This window comes from Durio zibethinus, chromosome 13, assembly GCF_047325235.1.
Source record: "Durio zibethinus cultivar Kanyao isolate XHJ-2024 chromosome 13, ASM4732523v1, whole genome shotgun sequence".
Taxonomy (NCBI): domain Eukaryota; kingdom Viridiplantae; phylum Streptophyta; class Magnoliopsida; order Malvales; family Malvaceae; genus Durio; species Durio zibethinus.
Window position 1 is genome coordinate 11,135,051 of NC_143174.1, and position 20,636 is coordinate 11,155,686.

At 27.2% G+C, this 20,636-nt stretch overlaps 1 non-coding gene across 1 annotated transcript; it reads right to left on the bottom strand.

Annotated features, from left to right (window-relative positions):
* Nucleotides 1-13,708: 13,708 nt before the first annotated feature.
* LOC149515332 (small nucleolar RNA R71) lies at nt 13,709-13,815 on the bottom strand. The gene has a single exon (XR_016327163.1). It is a non-coding gene; the product is annotated as a small nucleolar RNA R71 (small nucleolar RNA).
* Between the last annotated feature and the right edge of the window lie 6,821 nt (nt 13,816-20,636).

Here is a 20,636-nt window from a genome sequence, read left to right on the forward strand (position 1 = left end):
TATGATATAGATATACTATGTAATCAATGGCATATGTGATGTATTTATTAGCATTTTGTTAAAGATTACCGGTTGACAACAAAAAAAAAAATACTTATTTAAATGTTAAATTACAGAGTTAATGACAAATAAAATAATTATCAAAGTTAGGTGACTTTAGTATATTATTCTAAATAATATATACCTAAAATTAAGTATGAACGAATTTAAAAAATATATATTTATAATGATGTTAAAAGTAACTACAAAACACTCACTCTACCTTTTAATCAAAAAAAAGAAAAGAAAAAAAAAAAAAGAAACTACAAGTACTATTGAATGTATTGGCCATTTATTTATACTTAAATACCATATATTCAGAGCTCACCATTAGAATTTTTATTATACTACACCTTACCCATTTTATTTATTCTTTGTTTTTTTTTTTTTTTTGTTAGTATAATATTTTCCAAAATTTTCATATAAAATAATTGTCATAATGTTTAAGTTCAAAAACCTACCTATTAAAAAAATATCTATGAAATTACCATCAATTTTTTTATTCAAGTGTGATTGGACATCTATATGATTTTATTCTTTAAAAGTTATCCTAAGTTTAAATTAAGAGTTCTTAAGAAAAATAGGTTCTAATTTATATCAATAGAACTAAATTTGGAAGTCAGTTACATACAGAAAATGTATTAGCATCCCATTATGCCCAAAATTGATACCATGTTAATTACATGTTATCTGATTTAAGCCTTAATCAAAGATTGTTTTTTATTAATTTTGATATTTAAATATTGAAAAAAAAAGTTTTAGGCTTTCATCAAAAAAAATTTTTTCTCACCTCAAAAGTATTTAAGATAAACTTGTTATTTACTTGTAGATACTTTATCATCGGATTCATAAAAAATTAGATTTCAATTCCTTTTATTTATTTACAAAATATTATCATAAAAAATTCTATCAAAAATATCATGCAATAATACAATAAATAAAACATGGAAAGATCATGTAAATATAGTCATGCAAAAATATCATAATAAATCATGCAAATAAATTAAATTCATAAAAAAATCATGTAAAAAAAAATTAATAATCATAAAAAAATAATGCAAATAAAATAAAAACATGCAAATTATAAATATCTTACCAAGGTTTTTTTTTCCTTTTTCTTTTTCTCATCACTTTTTTAATTCAATGAACAATTAAACTAATAAATAAGCAAATAAAATAAACAAAACAAAATAAAATAAAATAAAAGATAGGAAAAATAAACAAACAAAAAAATAAAACAAAAATAAAAAACAAAAAGATATAGAAAAGGAAAAACTTAAGATTCAAGTTAGGTTTCAAAGTGGGTCCCTAGTCTGTAAAATGACATTGTTTTGAGTTTGTATAAAAAGACAAATTTCAACATTTTTCTTTAGACTTGCTCTTTTCCTTTTTTCCTCTAGATTTGATTCTTTCCTCTTTCTCTTTAGAAATCCCACCAAAAAACTTAACTCAATTTCAAAAACCAACCAAAAATCTAGATTTTGACATCGAAAAATTTAAATGGTGCTGGAAAGTTTAAACAAAAACCCAAAATTGCCCAAAAACCTAGAATCTAGTCACCATAAAATCTTCAGGTTGTCATGAACTTCGTCGAGAAATTCAAATCCTCATTGAAAAATTTAAAGAAAAATCTAGAAACCTAGAAATTTAAAAAACCAAAAAAATTTTAAAAAACTCAAAATTCCTAAAAAATAAAAAGTGATCCCAAAAACACCAAGAAATCAAACCCAAAACAATAAAAGCCTAAAAACTCAAAGTTTAAAATAACTAAAAAAATTAAACCTAAAAACCAAGAACTCAAAACCAAAACCCAGAAAAAATTTCTACTTTTAGCTACCTTGAGATTGGTAATTGCTTCTTGCTTTTCTCTAATGCTTGATGCATGTAAATTGCAGACTACGATTCTTTTTATAGGGATTAAATCCTTTTATTTGGAAAACCTTTAATTCCACCCAATTTGTCAAGATATTTTTTTTTTCAGATTTTTCTCTAAAATCTTTACTTTATTAAACAGCCTTGATGCCAAAGTATTTCCATAAGTGATTAATCATTGAATTTCTAACTTTCAATTGAATCAAAGAAACAAATCCATATATTTCCTTGTGCAAAAGTAATCCTACATTTTTTGTCTTTTTTTTTTTACTTTTGACTGATTAAGTCATAACTAAAAAAATAAAAATAATAAAAATGAAACCAAAATTAAACTAAAATTAATGCAAATGAATTTTTGGGCTCTTAATTTTTGGACTTTAAAACTCAATTTCCCAATTAAGGTCTAATTAAGATTGCAAGCTAAATTTGATACCGAAAAGATTTTTGGACACCATAAGGTATCTACAGTTGTCCTTCTTTACATATTTTCTGAGAAACAATAATTGTGCAAAGACATAGACACCCATAACATTTGGATCTAACTCAAAATAAAAAAAATTTAGAAATTCTCATCTGAAATAAAGATTCATAATTTGCACACTTTTCAAAAGTTCCCAACTTGAAATTCCAAAGTTCATAATTTGAAATTCAAGAATTCACAATTAAATTCAAAAGATTCATAAGATTTTAAAAATTTGTAAGGTCTCAAAGCAAGAATTAAAAAATTCACAAGAAACCAAAAATTAGCAAGATTTCAAAGATTTACAAGAAGTCAAAGGTTCATAAGATTTAAGATTCACAAAGATTTAAAAGTTCGCAAAAGATTCAAGGTTAGTAAAAAATTTTTAAAATGATTCAAGATTTGTAAAAAATTTAAAGATTCGCAAAATATTCAAAATTCATAAAGATTCAAAAGTTTGCAAAAGATTCAAAAATAATTTTGAAGATTAACAAATGAAGCTTCTAAAATTCAAAGATTCACATTCGAAAAAATTTTTGAAATTCACATCTAAAATTTCAAAATTCAAATTCGAAAATCTTAGAAATTCACATCTAAGATTCAAAGGTTCATATTTGAAAACCTTAGAGATTCACATTAAAAAATTAAAAAATTCTCATTTGAAAAATTTTAAAGATTCACATTTAAAATTCAAATATTCTCATTTAAAAAATTTAGAATTCACATTCAAAAATTCAAAGAGTCTAATTCAAAAAATTTTAAATATTCACATCAAAATTTCAAAAATTCGCATTTGAAAATTTCAAAGATTCTTATTTGAAAATTTTAGAGATTCTCATCTAATATTCAAATATTTACATTTGAAAAGTTCAAAAATTCTCATTTGAAAATTTTAGAGATTCTTATCCAAAATTCAAAGATTCGCATTAGAAAAGTTCACATCTAAAATTTAATGTCTTAAGGATTTACATCAAAGATTCTCATTTTGTGACAAAAAAAGCTCCTCTAACTAAAAAATCTTTGCAATCGGAGAGTTAAAATCTTAACAAGTTTCCATCCAAGGGTCAAAATCTTATCTTGAAAATTTTTTCAAATCCCAAGAATAAAATCTTCTCAAAACATTCCTTATCCTTTCACTGAATTTAATTTCAAAATTCAAAATCAAAATTTCTTATCCATCAAACAACTATCATAAATGCAATGCATGTAATGCAAATGTCAATCAATGTCATGTAATTCTAATTGTGGTAATAAGGTTCTTAAGCTACCATTTCATATTTCTTTTTCAGCTTCTCAACACTAATAGTTTCAAATTTAATTCACAAATTCCATCAATTGATCCATTATTATTTCCATCCTTTGGTCACAATTCACAAGTTCTATTAACTAATCCATCATGATTTTTATCATCACCATATTTGCAAAACATGTTTTTAAGCTTCTTTCACCTTTCTCATTTAATTTTCTTTTTACCCTTGTCATTCTAGATTTCTTTTTCAAAGGAATAAAAGAGTCATTTATAAACATTATCATTCATTTATTTATCATGATTCTAATTCATGACAAATGTAATTTAATCATACATTTTTTTCAATTTATTTTAGGGATATAAAAATGGTAAGGAACAAGAAAATTAGAAAAAATGGGTATTCATTATAGAAAGGAATAAATTTGGTCAAAAACAAATCAAAAGCATATCCCTGCAACTATTTGAATGAAATATCAACATACAAATAATGAATATTCAGGCAATTTTGAAATTTATTTTTGAATTTTTTCTCAAAAACTCATTCCATTAATATTCTTAATTTTTGAGCTTATCCCCCAAGCATTATCTATATCCCATAAGATCCTTAAATGATATAAAGTTGTTGTCAAGTCTTTATCTTAAATTTTTTTCCACTTAAGTCATCATTTCAGTTTTTAACTTAAGTGTTCCTTTTTTCTCATTTTTTTACACATTTTTCTTTCTTTTTCCTTTTCACATCTTTTCCTCATATTTTTCTTCTCATTTCTTTTATTTTTGATCCATCAATGACATTTTGATCAAAATCTCAAACAATCTCATTACAATTTTTCCTTAGTTCAATTCATGATTCTCTAATTCGAGCATTCACATTTGATCAAAATTGACTTTTAAGTTCTAAAATATATTTAAAGGGTTATAAACCAAATGATCATTTCTTATTATGTAGACCTAGCATTTTGCCCATCAATTTTTCTTTTTTCTTTTCTTCATTTCTCTTTTCATTTTTTATTTTGCACTTTTTATCATTTTTCAGGAAAGATCTAAGCACAAAAGACTTTTGTCCCTAAAATCAATAAAGACCTTCACTTTTTTTTTTCTTTTTGTGAACAAGCTTTTTTCAAACTTTACCCCCTAGTGTGAAAAGTGATAATTGGTTAGGTTTTTTTTAAAGGGAATTCAATAGACTCAAAGAGAGGTAGCAAACGTATATTTTCTTTTTAGGAAGGGTAGAAGAACAATGGCTTTTTCTCATTTCAAACATGAATATTCTCAATGAAGCATATTTGTTGATTAAGAGTAAACTTGTAAATGAACCATAACAAAAACTACATACTGCATTACTTTTATCTTTCAATGAGTGAAACTCCTTGTCAGATTTGACTCGTTTCATGGAATTTATTTCTTTTTACTTTAGTAATCTCAATAGATTAAAAATCTCAAATTACCAATATGAATGATGCTTTCAAAATTGAATCTTGAATTATTTTCATGATTGTTTGAACATTCATTATTTAGAATATGAGAATGGGTATAGAAAAATATATGGAAAGATGAAAGTATATAATGGTGATTTGCATGAAAGAGAAAATATTATGAAAATCATCATATTTGCCATTTTTATTAAAATAATAATAAATTAAATTAAATCCTGATACATAAAAAAAATTTTAGCAATAATCTAAAGAAATCCTAATATGACAAGCAGTTTCAAACAACTCTAGCTTTCTTTATCATTCATAAAATTATGCCTCTGTGTGGTCAAGTGAAGGGTTTTTACCAATGTTTGGTCCACTTAGCTTATCAAAACTCACCAAGCTTATTTTAATCAAGCTTTGCACCTTATGCTTGAAAGCAAGATAACTTTCTATAGAATGGCCCACATTCTTATTATGATAAACACATGTGGCATTGACATCATACCATTTGGGATAAGGTGACTTTAGAGGTTCTAGCTGAATAGGTGTTACTAGGTGATTTTTAACAAACCCAAAGAATAAATCGGTATATGATATCGGGACAGGATCAATATGAACCTTTTTTTGGTTATTTTTTATTGAATCACATGGTTGTCTAATCTCACAACTGGTGTAATGGTAGGGTTATGCACATATGTATGTAGCTAAAAAGTTGGTTGAAAAATTGATATGACTGATAATAAGTTGTTGTTACATGGGCTTGGTGTAGTGGGTGATGATAATATGGGGCAAAACGTCCAAATTCTTGTCCTTTATGGGTCATAGTGTGAACTTCACCTTCATTTTTCTTGGGTGCACTAATTTTTCTTTTCACTGGTAGCCTCATCTCCATCAACTTGCCATTCTTGATGGCATTTCAATAATTTTGTCAAAGATCACCATGTCAGCAAAGCTTTTGGTGGCATTGCCACTTTTTTTTTCATAGTATAAAGCCTTGAAAATGTTGACAAATAGAACTGTAGTCTCTTTTTTCAATCAATGAAGGTTGAACTTGGGCCGTCACATTTCTCCACCTTTTGACATATTTTTTAAAGCTTTTAGTATCTTTCTTTTTCATGCTTTGTAAGGACGATGGTCTTGTGCGAAATCTATGATGTGCTTGTATTGGGTAATAATGGTTCTTATTAATTTTCTCTAACCATAGATATGAGACTTATCTAATTACACATACCATCTGGTAGTAAAATTAGTAAGATTGTCTTAGAAGACATAGACGAGTAGTTTTTCATCATATGCATGTGCAATCATTTTGTGATAGTACATTGCCACAGTTATTATAAGGCATTTAGTTCTATCATTTTGCTCAAATTTGGGCACATTAAATTTCGGTAGGATCGCTATATAAGGAACCAGGCATAGTCTAGTAGCATCCATTGATTCATAAAAATCCATCTCTTTAATGGCTCTAAGCCGTTTTTCTAAAAGATCCATCTTTTAAGATCCAAAGTATTTTTTGGCTTTTATAAGGCCTATCTTTAGCTTATTTTGCTTCTTTGGATCATATAAATTAGGAACTTAGGTTAGATCAGATGTCTCAATATCAAGAATAGGAGCAATGTGAGTAGGAACAACAATTGAAGACATGTCAGTATGCATGTAAAGGTAACCTGCAACAAATGGCATTTGATGTTGGGCCCCTTGAAATGCTTGTATTAAGTATAAGCCAAAACTAAAAGGATATAATGGATTAGTTTGGACCATCATCTCTTTTACTACTTTTTTCTTTTTGCTTATGTTTTTTAGCAACTCTGTAATAATGTCCAGTTGTCCCTTCAACTTTTATTGTGCTTTTTGTAGTTTTTGGAAATGAAAAATATTTTTATTCTACCATGATCTTTACTTGATATCTAGTGTTGTAAAGCCTCAGGTTATTTAAAGATTGAGCTATCATTGAACCTTGATTTACCATAATTATGGTGCATATTTAGAGAGATGTTTATAAAACCATCATATCTTTAGATATATTATGTATGAATGCATGAATACAATAACAAGGATTGATCACATGATAATTATTAACAAGAAAAATCTTTATTGAATTAGAAGATATGTTTAACCAAATCCAATATTATATCCATGAAAAGTCTAAAATTTATTATGAAAAAAATCGCTAATTTATGGATATTGGCCTTGTACTTCATTAAGGAAATCTAATAGTTCTTAGCCATATGCTTTAACAGGTGGCATCCTTGTATTCCATTTTTAGACCTTTTCCATCATATCTTTAGCTTTGTAAATAACCACAGTGATTTGGTCAAACAGGCATTCCCATCAGTCATACTTTTTCACATATGCCTCATTTGCTTGCTCATATTCCTTATTCACAACCCTTCTTTGTGTTCCAATGTCAACAACAACCTTATTTAGCATTTGGATGTGCTTTTGTGCCTCAGATATTGTCTTTGCATTTTCTTACACCTTTGCTTGCAACTGTCTATTTTTTTTTTCAAGAGTTTGGCCAACTCATGAGTTATGTTAAGGTCAATAAACAGACTTTTTAATTCATCCATTTCTTGTTTGTGTGCTTGAACTTCCTTTTTAAGCTTTATATTTGCAAGCTTCAATTCCTTGAGCTTCCTTTTCAAGCCAATAGGAGATTTTGTTAGGCTTTTCATAGATGTAATTAAGATTCTTTTTGTTAAAATTATTTTGTGGCAACACTCTTTATGATAAATTTGAAGATGTAAATGAATAAACATATAGTAAAAGGAAAGGGTTAATAAATACAATATATACAAAAAGCAAAATATAATTTAACAAGCAGAATAGTAATAAATGTCCTTTTATGTGACCTATGTAGGATTTTTTAACAAAAGGGAAAGCAGAGCTCTAACTTGGGTTTGGATTCTTAAGGTTTATTTACATGCTGGGTTCAAAGATTTGATAATCTAAAGGCTCCCAAATTGTTCCTTACATCATCATCCATTATAGACTAGTAAGGTACTCCAATCCACACCAACCATTATAAGCTTAAATAGAAACAGTTCAATTTGAGTAGGAGTTTTTGCTAGTTCATAAAAAGTTATCACCTCACAAGAGTGTAAGTACTTATTCCCTCCTAAGAGAGGACAAAATTGGGTCTAGAACTTATGCATGCATACAAGTGTAGTATGACTAAAGGGGCATGCCAACCCAAATAATCAAATAAATTGGTACACATGTAAAATCAAAATCTATAAAATAAACAAATTAAATAGTTCACATAAAAAATCATAAGCTACAAAATAAACAAAAAGGTTAGTGCACACGAAAAATCATAAATAATTACAAAATAAAAACCACTAAAGCAAAGCTTAAGATAACACATAACCAACTAATGGCTTGACTTTCTAAGATCCTCAATGGAGTTGTCAAACCGTCATAAAGTTTAAGTTCGAAAACCTACCCATTGGACACAAAAAAATGGAATAGCCACCAATCTTTTTATCTAAGTGTGATTGGCTACCTATGTGAATCTATTATTTTTAAGGTTATCCTAAGTCTTAACAAAAGGTCTCTAAAAAGAATAGGTTTTGGTTTACATTAACATAACTAAGTTCAAGAGTTGGTTATATACAGAAAAGATATTAGCATCCTATTACAACCAAAATTGGTACCAAGTTAATCACATCTTATCTAATTTAAGCTTGAATCAAAGATGGTTTTTGTTGATTTCAATATTCAAATATTTGAAAAAAAGTTTTTACGCTTTCACCAAAAAAGAAAATTTTCTCACTTTAAGAGTATTCAAAATAAATTCGTTGTTTACTTGAAGAGGCATCACCGACAAATTCATTAAAAATTATATTTTCATTTTTTTATTTATTTACAAAATATTGTCATACAAAAATTCTATAAAAAATATGCAATAATACTATAGTCATGCAATAATGCAATAAAACATGTAAAGATCATGCAAAAATAGTCATGCAAAAAAATCATAATAAATAATGCAAATAAATATACTTAATGCAAAATATTGTGTAAAAATATCATAATAAATCATGCAAAATAAATTAAATTCATAAAAATCATTATGCAAAAATAAATTAATAATCATAAAAAAAATTCATGTAAATAAAATTAAAACATGCAAATTATAAATATCTTACCAAGGTTTTTTTTCCCTTTTTCTTTTCCTTGTCATTTTTTAATTCAATCAACAATTAAAATAATAAATAAGAAAATAAAATAAACAAAATAAAAAATAGAAAATAAACAAAAAATAAAAGATAAAAATAAACAAAAAAATAAAATTTAAATTTAAATACAAAAGAAATAGAAAAAGAAAAACTTGCGATTCGGGTTGAGTTTCAATGCAAGTCAACATGTAAGTCATTGGGTTGTAAGACAATGTTGTTTTGAGTTTGTATAAAAGGCAAAATTTAGCCTTTCTCTTCAAACTAGCTCTTTTCCTTCTCTAGATTTGATTCTCTCCTCTTTCTTTCTAGATTTGATTCTCCCATCTTTCTTTCTAGAAATCCCACTGGAAAACTTGACCTGATTCCAGCAATTGGCCAAAAATCCAAATTTTGGCACCAAAATATTCAAATGGTGCCCAAAAGTTCAAACAAAACCCAAAGTTGCCCTAGAAACCTAGAATACAGTTGCCACAAATTCCTCTGGCCACCATGAACTTTGCCAAAAAATTCAAAACCTCATTGAAAAATTCAAAGAAATATCTAGAAACCTAAAAATTAAAAAACCAAAAAGATTCAAAGAAACCCAGAATTCTCAAAAACAAAAAAATGAAACAATCACAGAAACACTAATAAATCAAACAAAAAACAACAAAAAGCTTAAAATCTCAAAAATTTAGAATAACTCCAAATTTTGAACCTAAGAATCCAGAACTCAAAAGTAAAATCCAAAAAAAATTGTATGCTTTTAGCTATTGAGATTGCTAATTGCTAATTGTTTCTTGTTTTTTGTACTACTTGATGCTTGTGAATTGCAGACTATGATTATATTTATAAGGATTAAATCTTTTTCAATTTGGAAAACCTTTAATTCCATCGAATCTGTCAAGAAATTTTTTTTTTTAGATTTTTCTCTGTGATCTTTACTTTATTAAACAACTTTGATGCACAAGTATTTCCATAAGTGATTAATCATTGAATTTCCAACTTTCTACCAAATCTAAGAAATAAATCTACAGATTTGCTTTTGCAAAAATAATCCCACATTTTTTCATTTTTTGACTTTTTTTTTACCTTTGATTGGTTGACTCTTGACTAAAAAAATAAAAATAATAAAAAATTAAACCAAAATTAAACTAAAATTAACATAAATAAATTTTTAAGCTCTTAATTTTTAGATCTTAAGACTCGTTTTGATATTGAAAAAAATTTTGGATAAAATAAGGTGCCTACAATATATATATATATATATATATAAACATAAATTAAGATGTGGTAATAGCTTCTTATCTAACAAATAGATAATTAGAAATGCTGCTAAAACTTTTTCTCTTAAAAGATAGTAGTAAGAGTAGTACTACTTCTCAATTTTTAATATTTAAAAAAATGGAAAAAATTGTATTTTACCATTTCTTTTTTTCATGTTAGAGTAAAATGTAAGAGAAATAATATTTCTTATATACCTAGATTTGATAAGTATGTGGGTTACTTAAACTATATATTAGTAATTCCAAATTTTGAAGCGAATTCTAATATGGAATTACCTACCTTATCATACTATTGTCATATTAGAGAATTGTCTCATTTACATCAAATAATGGAATTGATAAAAAATAAAGAATTGGAACAAACTCAAACCAATATTCCAACCTTCATTTTTCATTTAAATAATTACTACTAGTAATTTGTTAGTAATTATTTATTTAATGCCAAATAATTAAATCAAATCTACCAAATAATAATAATAATAATAATAATAATAACAATTTGTTGGTAAGGTAAAGGGAGGTGAAAATGATAGCTGTTAAATTTATCAAGTTTTACAAGTTCATTTTAGTTCAAAATTTTGAAAATTTGCTTGAATTTAGTACTTTTAATTGTGAATTTTTTATTTTTAGGATTTGATACATGTGGAACATGAAAGCCATACAATGCCATGCAAAATTCCATAAAGATTTTGCCAAAGCGCAAATCCAAGTGACATTTGACCATGATGGAGAGTTTAGCCTAATCGAACTAGAACAAAGATTCCTACATCCATTCGGCTATTGAAGAGTTATTATTATAGAAGGACTCTTTAATTAATTTGAAAGAGTTCAAATGCAAGATGGACACTTTTAAAGAGATAAAGGCTAGAGTTTTTATTCAAAAAGGACTTTTGAAAATTTTATCTCAAGAGTTTGAACTTAACCCAACCACATCAAGAAGATAGTCTTGGATATTCAACCTTAGCCAAAATTCTCATTTAAGATTACAAGAAAATGACATGGTATAACACTTGTGCATTAGAAAGCAATACAAGAAGACTATTCGATCAACACATTCATCCTTGAAGACTCCATATTTGATCAAACCACTTCTAAAATCAATATAACATTTAATCTTTTAAGAGTTATAATTAAAGTAAGACTTCATAACTCTATCTTCTTTTGGCTGAACCTATGCCTATAAATAGGTTGGATCTCTTCACTTGTAAAACATTGAATCACACATATCTTCTCCCTCTTTTTGTTGTATTTTTGCTTTTTTTAAAGTTTTTTTTATAGTTTTCTTTACTTTGGCTAAGGTGATAGACTACCCATAGCATAATAATCTTGTGTTCTCAATAGCATTATTTTAATACAAGTTTTATTTACATTCTTATTAAAGATCTATTTCACAAGCAATCTATATATTTTTTTCGATTTATAAATCTTGTTTTCATTCTTTCCTTTTATGCTTTATTGCAATCAGCCACCTTTTACACTCCTTCCAAAGCTTTTGTTTACTTTAGATCTTTTTTTTATTTGGCCATTTCTTAAAACTACTAAGTGGTAATTGGTTAGTTAGTTCTTGGCGTATACACAAATTCTATTTTACAATTCCTTTGTTTTTATTGTTTTACTTTGCTTTAAATCATCCATTATTTCCATTTTGTTTAAATATAAGGCTAGTAAAACATCACCTTTGGTACTTGATTTCGCACCTAATACACAATTCATAATCATCTTGGGAATGATACTTAACTTATTCATTTTATTACTTGATGTGATGTAGGCACTTATAGGCTATATATAAAGCAACAATCAAGTTTTTGGTGCCGTTGTTGGGGATTATATCAATGCAAGAAGATCAATATCAATAATAATCTTTACTGCTTTGTAATTTAAACACATTTTGCTTTTACTTGTTTAAATCTATTTTGATATTTTCTTTATTCGCATGTGCAAATCTCAAAGTGTTAATTTAGCTCCACTCGACAAAGAGATTGAAAAAACTTTTAGGTGATTAAGGCGAGAGCAAACAACCAATCTAATTCCAATGGCGAATACAGCAAATGAAGGTCATAGAACTCTGAGAGACTATGTCGTTCCCAACCTAAAAGATTCCAACCATTTATTAGAAGGTCAGTGATTCAAGTTAACAATTTCAAGATTAAGCCTTTAATAATCCAAATGGTCTATATTTCTATTCAGTTTGGAAGATTGTCGAATGATGATCCAAATCTAACTTTTTAAAGCTTTGTGATATGTTTAAATATAATAGAGTTTATAACAATGCTACTCGACTAAGACTTCATTTGTTTCACAAAAAGTGGTTTTTCGAAAAATAATTTCTAAAAAATGTTTATAATTTTTGAATTGAAAGAGATTTTCTATTATTTGGATAAACTAATGAAAAATATTTTCTATTGTTTGGGTGCTTTTCGAAAAATCTGTTTTCTTTTTTCAAATAATATTAATATAACTATTAAAATATTAAAAAATTTTTATTATTAAAGTGTAATGAAATTATTTATTATTAAAATTATTAATATTTAAAAATAATTATATTTTAAAAATAATATTTAATATTAAAATATTATGTTAATATAAAAAGTAGTTAAAATAAAACTATTTATTATTCTTTATATTATTTATTAATATATTAATATATTATTTATTCATAATATTATATTTATTAATAAATAATATACTATAATATATATATTAGTATATTATTTATTAATACATTATTATAATATTAATTAGTATAATATTTATTAATATAATATTATTTATTAATTAATTAATAGTATATATTTATTAATAATATATTAATATATTATTTATTAATAAAATTTTTTATTTATTTATTAATTTAATATTATTTATAGGTAATTTTATGTTCAAAAAAATTGATAAATAGTTCTACTTATAAATAGTATTTTCTAAAAAATATCTTTCTTTTTTCAAATCCGTAAGACAATTTTCAAAAAAATTACCTTTTTTTTTCGTTGATCAATAAGTTATTTTTTGTTGACCAGTTAGTTTTTACCAAAAAAATACCTAAAAATATAGAAATAATTTTTCAAAAGTCATTTTTCACTAAACAAATGGAACCTAAGACTATTTTCATTTTCTCTAAATGATAAAGTGAAAAGTTGACTATCTTCATTACCATTGGCTCCATCACCACATGGGACGATCTGGTCTAAAAATTCCTCACTAAATTCTTTCCACCAACCAAAACAGTAAAAATAAGGAACGAAATCACCGTCTTCCAACAATTTGATGGTGAAACATTATATGTTGCGTGAGAGAGGTATAAGGAATTATTATGCAAATGTCCACACCATGGTCTCCTACAATAGCTTTAAATTTAAATTTTTTACAATGGGCGAACACCACCAATGAGAATAACTTTAGATCACCACCAATGAGAATAACTTTAGATTCAACCTCTAGAGGAGCCATAATGGGTAAGTTAATAAAGGAAGCTTACGAATTAATTAAAAAGATAGTTGCAAATAACTATCAATGGGAAATCGTGAGGAAGGTGCACAAGAAAGCTACTGGAGAATATGAGCTTGACACACTTACCTCTATTACATCCTTATTAGCTAACTTTATAAAAAAAATTGATGCCTTCCCAAATCCCTAATCGCCCATGTCCAAGCCATCCAAAGCCTATTCATGACCTGTGATATTTGTGCAGGACCACACTCTTCAGATAGGCACCAATTTAGTGTAGAAATTGTAAAATAAACCAAACTTGCTTACAATCCTTATAGTAAAACCTATAACCCAGAATGAAGGAACTACCTAAACTTTTCTTGAAACCAAAACTAGCCCAACCACCAAAACACCAACCAAACATCAAACTTTCACCCAAACTAACAAACTTACAATCCGTCCTAAGAAAAGAAATCTACCTTGTGGAGATGCTTACTCAACTCATGCAAACCCCTTTTTTTTTTCTTGTGCTTTCCACCCGTTCATATCATTTTTTTCTTTTCTCTTTTTTTTTTCATTTTTTCATTTTTTCATTTTCTTATTTTTTTTACTTTTTGTTTTTCATTCTTTCACTTCTTTTTTTCCTTTCTTTTGAAGGGATTCAAAACTTTTTGAAAACTTTTATATTAGGCCTTTGGCTTCAATATACGAGACTCCTTTTTGAACATCACTATTTTTAACCCCTAAATGCATCCTTTTTACCCCTCAGTGTAGAGGGTGATTCGTAGCTAAGGTTCATTTTTTAAAGAATTTTATTAGGCTCAAAGGGATAGCAAATGATAAATTTTTACATTCATGAAGAGATGATGAAAGGCGACCATTTGTCATTTCAAGTATAATCACTTAAACTGAAAAACAATTTCCTTTTGGACAAAGAACCTGAAAAAAGGTTTTCATTTCAAAAGTTTTCTTTTTTTTTTCTTTTTTTAATAAAATATTTGAATTTGTCAGGTCTTTATTTGGATTTATTTAAATTTCTCAAGTGTATGATGTCATAACCATTTTTCTTTTATTTTTTTTTCTCTTTTTCCTTTTCCTTTTTTTTTTCGACATGCCCCCCATAACTAATACATTAATCCATTTTGCCAGTAGTGTGATTCATGAAAAATGCCTTATTTTAACAAGCCAACCTTAATTAAAAGATATTGTAAAAAAAAGTCATTTGGAATGATCGAGAAAAAGGATCATTTAGAATGATCCCGTTTAAGGTGTCAAATGGTTCATGTCACTCTACTAAAAAGAGAATGAATGGGTTGATCATAGCTCAACTTGTTTTAAGGATAATAAGGTCTTTTTTTTTTTATTAATATGCCTTCAACATTTACGAGTTAAGCCAATTTTAGGGTAAATAGCTGAAATATTGGTGAGTTTGAGGTTATTTTACATGACCTAGGGTAGCTTTGATTTTGAAAACTTTTAGAGTTACAATATAACATTAACGCATCAAATTACCACATCTAAATTCTTAAAAATATGTCATGTTTGCTTGATCTTTTAGGAACCATATTTTCTTTAATTTGGATATTTCATTGTTTATTGTCTAGGAAAAGATTATCACCCATTGATATTATAATATTATCAGGTAAGGGTAATGTTCACGAAGTCAAATTTATGGCTTTTGAATTATCATGACTGATTAATGGAATCAATTGAATGATTTAAAAAATGGTGTTTAGGTAATTCTAAATAGTGATCGCCAATTCATTCGACTTAAAACTTTTATTTTTCCCCTTTTATTTTTTTAATCTTTTTTGGTCTTTGTTAAGGTATTTCTCTTTTTATAACCTTGGGACTTAGCTATCACGAATTGTATTCAAATCTAACAATTTTTCCCTTTTATTATTTTTCTTTCAATGAAAACTTATAAGTCCAAAACTTAAAAAAAATAAAAAAAACCTCAAACGATAACACAAATCCATAAAACACTATGATGTACAATACCCATTAATTCAATGCACACACTTAAACCCAAACCAAAAATTCATATCCCAATAATGCTCTTGAGATGACATTCAATCTTACAAAAAAAAAAAGTTCCTCACTTGGTACTTCAACTTTTGCAACTTGACCATCAATTTTAATGCTATCAATATGGGGTTGACTAGCAGACGGACCAGCATAAGTCTAAGGTTGTATGGTTGGTGACTGAAAATGGATTCCCTGGGAAGCTTAAAACTCGAAGTAAGGTGAACCTCGAAGGATATATTGATTCCCCTATACTAACTCCATCTCTTAGGCCTGGTATGCCAGTGACTCCTTTGCCTTTTAGCAAGCTAGCTAGCAATTATCTTAAATCAAACATATGTCGTTCAATGTTCAACTGTATTTCCATCACCCTCTCCCTTATCTCCTCTTGTACCTTGTCGACCCTTTCAAACCTAGCTATATTCTCTATTTTCATGGTTCAAGAATTGGGTATTATACTTACGTGCAATTGCTTGACTTCATTTCCTTAGTTTTGTTATCCTTGAACCTCTCTTATTAATCATGAATTGGAATGCACAATATAATATCATTATTATTATTATTATTATTATTATTATTATTATTATTATTATTTTACTTTTATTAATTTATGTGTATGCAATGAATATAATGTAATGCAAATGAGGTATTGCTTTGGATCAATCTAAGCCAAAGAAACATTCATTAACTATAGAAAATCCTTGTACGTCAATCAATCATTCATACATTAAGACCATAAAAATACTTAACTTAAGCATATTGCTCCTTAACATCACATAAAAAACTTAACCATTGACTGTAATCCTGAGTTGGTATGATCTCTTGTTCAAGTTATTTAACTCTTTCCACTATTTCATTGGCTTTTTGCATAGCCTGTAGATCTAAAAGATCAAGTGCTCTATATATTGCTACTTTCCTAGGCTTTTTACTCTCCATATTTCCTGAGCCTTCACTTTTATATTGTAGATATAGGTCCATTCATCCTCTCTTTTTTGTCATTTGATCAAAATCTTATCTATGTGGTTCTGATTCTTGACTAGCTAGATTTCCAAGCTTATTGGCTTATATTTCATAGCCTTTTTCTCTTTTTGTAAATCAAAATTTCTACTTTGCACTTCCTTTAATCTAGCCCTTAGTTTTTATTTTCCTTATGGCATTTGACTGCCTTTACAAAGACTTTAGAAAACTTATCTTTACATGCATATTGCTCTTTAGTGAATGTAGAGATCGTTTTCTTATTTTCTCAAGCTTTATTCTTCTAATACTCCACCACTTTTCTAAATTTTTTCATTTTCCTTTTAGATCCCTTTAAAAGCCCAATGTCCATCCTTAATATTTTATTTTTTTGGTGAAGATCCTACAAATCCCCTTTAAAAGTCATCTTCTGTAATGCATCATCTTTGACCATCAAATCATATCTAAACTGGTTGACCTGATCTATCACTGTCGTCTTCTCTTTCTTCATCTTTCTTCTCTAAATCTCAAACTCTAGTGGGGTGATCTGAAAAGCTAAAAATATTGGCTTTGATATGAAAATGGGCAATTGATCTAAAACATCTACTGGTAAAGGCCTAACTTCTTTGACTCTTTTCATTCTCTATACAAAGTACCATTTTATGAAGTTATTTGCATATTTGGTTAGGTTCATTTGATTAGTTTGCTTCCATGTCTTAATGACTTTTCAAACCATTTTCATATAACCAAGTGCCTTATAATCAAACTTGAGCGAACTAAGTCCATGAGTCATAAGAATAAATTGACGAGAATCATATTGCTTCTAAACCATGAGAGATGTATAGCTCACTACCTCCTCATATTCCTAGTAATGGTACCCATGACTTGTCTCCACAATTGTATAAAATGGCTATGGAAAGCATCCATGGTGCTCTTTATGTTATATCCTCACTAGTGAGCTTCAGAAAGAATGCCATCTATTATCTTTTCATCTAATCCCTCCGTTATTCCTTTGTAACAAACTCTTTTATTGAAACAAAATGAATGGCAAAAGGTTGAGATAATATCTTTTATTCTTTCTAAAAGTGACTTCTTATCTAAACATAAAGCAATTGAGCACATTATATGAATCAATTTTCACCTTTTCTTCGATAAAAATTTAACAATCTAATGTTCTCATCCAAGATGGTTGATGAAGGATTAATGCCCTTATCCAATTGTTCAAAAAGTCTACTACTGATATCTTTATGTATCATAATACCTTGGTGAATATTATCAACCCATACACAGTAAAAGCAAACAAATCTAATTTACAATCATCATGAAGGTATCTCTTTATATACTCTAACATAAGTGTTGCTAGAATTGTCTTGACCCTATTTTTTTTTCCTTTTTGTGCTTGTTTGTCTATTTCTTCGATCTGTACTTACATGATCTTTGATAATTTCTTTTTATATTATGTAGCCTTTTACTTCTTCTAGTAAATCTTGTCTTTATTGGTGATTTTACCTGAAGTAGGGACGAGTACTCTTCAATTACGGGGGTTAAGTTTTCTTGATTGAACACGAAGCACTAATAAGATGAACCCTAAAACTAGATTGCAGTCCTGATTAATGGCTTATCAATCTTTACCGACATGAGCAGTGCCACATCCTCATACTTTTTTGAGAAAGACTCTTTACTCGTTACACCCTACTGTTGCCATATGGCTTCTAACTGAACTATGTCACTCTAACTCAAATCTACATGAACCAATTGTGAAAGTGTAGAGATATGACCAACACCTAAGCAGTTTTTTTTTCTCAGGTGCTTTTAACTAGCTTTTGACTTCCAAATAAGTCTTAAAATAGGCTATTACTACTAATAGTTTTATGAAGGCTTTTTGTTAATGATTGACTTAAAATAAATACTCCATCTTAAAATATAATCCTTATATGATGTATGCAACAAAATTAAAAACTATACAAACAAAATGAATCAATAAACCAAAACAAATAAATAATATATTGAACATAGCAACCATACAATACAATAAAATAATATAACATAATATATACAGTGTTCTAACTTTTGGTGATTTTTTAAAGGCAGCATGGCTCTACCTTAGGCGGGTTTCTTATGGCTTACAATATGCTGAATATGGATTTATTCATCTAAATCAAACTTTAAATCATTGTCCATTACTGACTAATAATGCACACTAACAGAAAGTGTTCGATCCGAGTGAAAGTATTTCACTAGATAATATGGAGGTTATCACCTCATGAGAACATAACTACTTCACTTCCTTCTTATAAGGACGAAGCTTGGGTTTAGAGCTTATGCATGTAAGTGAATATGCAAAACAATATATTAATCAAAACAAAATAAATAACTTACAAATAAAATAAATCAAAACAAGATAATAACTAACATGCAATTTATTTATTATATTTTTTTGAAAAATTAAAATGAAAAGAAATTAAATTAAATATCAAATAAAACCAATTAATTCCAAAATTTTTGATAATGCATGATTTTTTTTTGGCCTAACTCTCAAAGTGTCCTTAGTGAAGTCACTAAATTGTTATAAAGTATCAGTCTGAAGACTTAATCATAAGATGCAAACATTTAAATTCATGAAAACATGGAGAGTCATCATCAATCTTTTTAAGTGTGTGATTGGCCACCAAAAAAATTTTATCTGTTTAATAAAACAATAAGATGCATTTAAAGTTTATTAAAAACATAATTTTGGTCTACGAAAGTAGAATTGGGTTTGGGAGTCAGTTATTTGTAAGAAAGGATTAGCATCCCCATAGTGCTTCTTTAAATCGACACCAATTAATTATGCATTATCTTTGGTTTTAAGTAAAAATGTTTTTATTTAAGATTTAATAATAATTCTTTTTTTTAAGAAAGAAAATCAATTAAAATCTTTATCTAGGAATATTATGAAAATTTTTAGATTAAAGAAATATCTTATAATTCTCTAACATTAAGCAGAATCCAAAGATAATCATTTTGTCTGAGATCTACCAAAGAATTCCTTTAAAAATAAAAATAATATTTTTGGCAAATGATAATTATTGGTAACTCTCCAACATCTAGGCAGAGTATCAAAAATTATCTTTCTCATAATATTATTTTAATTTTAATCTTATTTGAAATCAATTTTCTAAATAAACTTTTATGTAGTAAAAATGAATAATGCAATTAATCATAAATAGCAATAACTAAAATATGTATGTATGCATGATGAGTGCCAATAATAATTTAAAAATAGATAAATACAAATGTTTGTCTTATGTAATGATGCGAATTTAGAAATCGAGTCCTTAAATATAAAGGGCCACCTAGACTCTGTAACCTCTAAGCAGAGTTTGGGTGTGACTATTTATATTTTAGATCACATTTTTAATATTTTATTTTTTATTTAATTTTATTATTATTAGATTGTGAAATTATATGAAAATTTTTAATAAAATAAAATTTTTCTAAATACCCTATCATTTATGAGGTATTCAGGAATAAATTATTTCATAAAAAGTTTTTATACAAATCCTTAAAAATTTAGGATTGTTTTGGGGCTTTGTGGTCTTAGAGTTTAGGTTTTTATTTAGGGTTTGAATTAAGGTTTTGAAGTTTTTCTTAGGGTTTAGGGATTCACAAAAGGGTTTAAGGTTTCACAATTTTACCTAGGGTTTCATTTTAGTATTTTATTTTAAGGTTTCATTTTAGGGATTTATGAACATCTCTAAAAATCTCAAC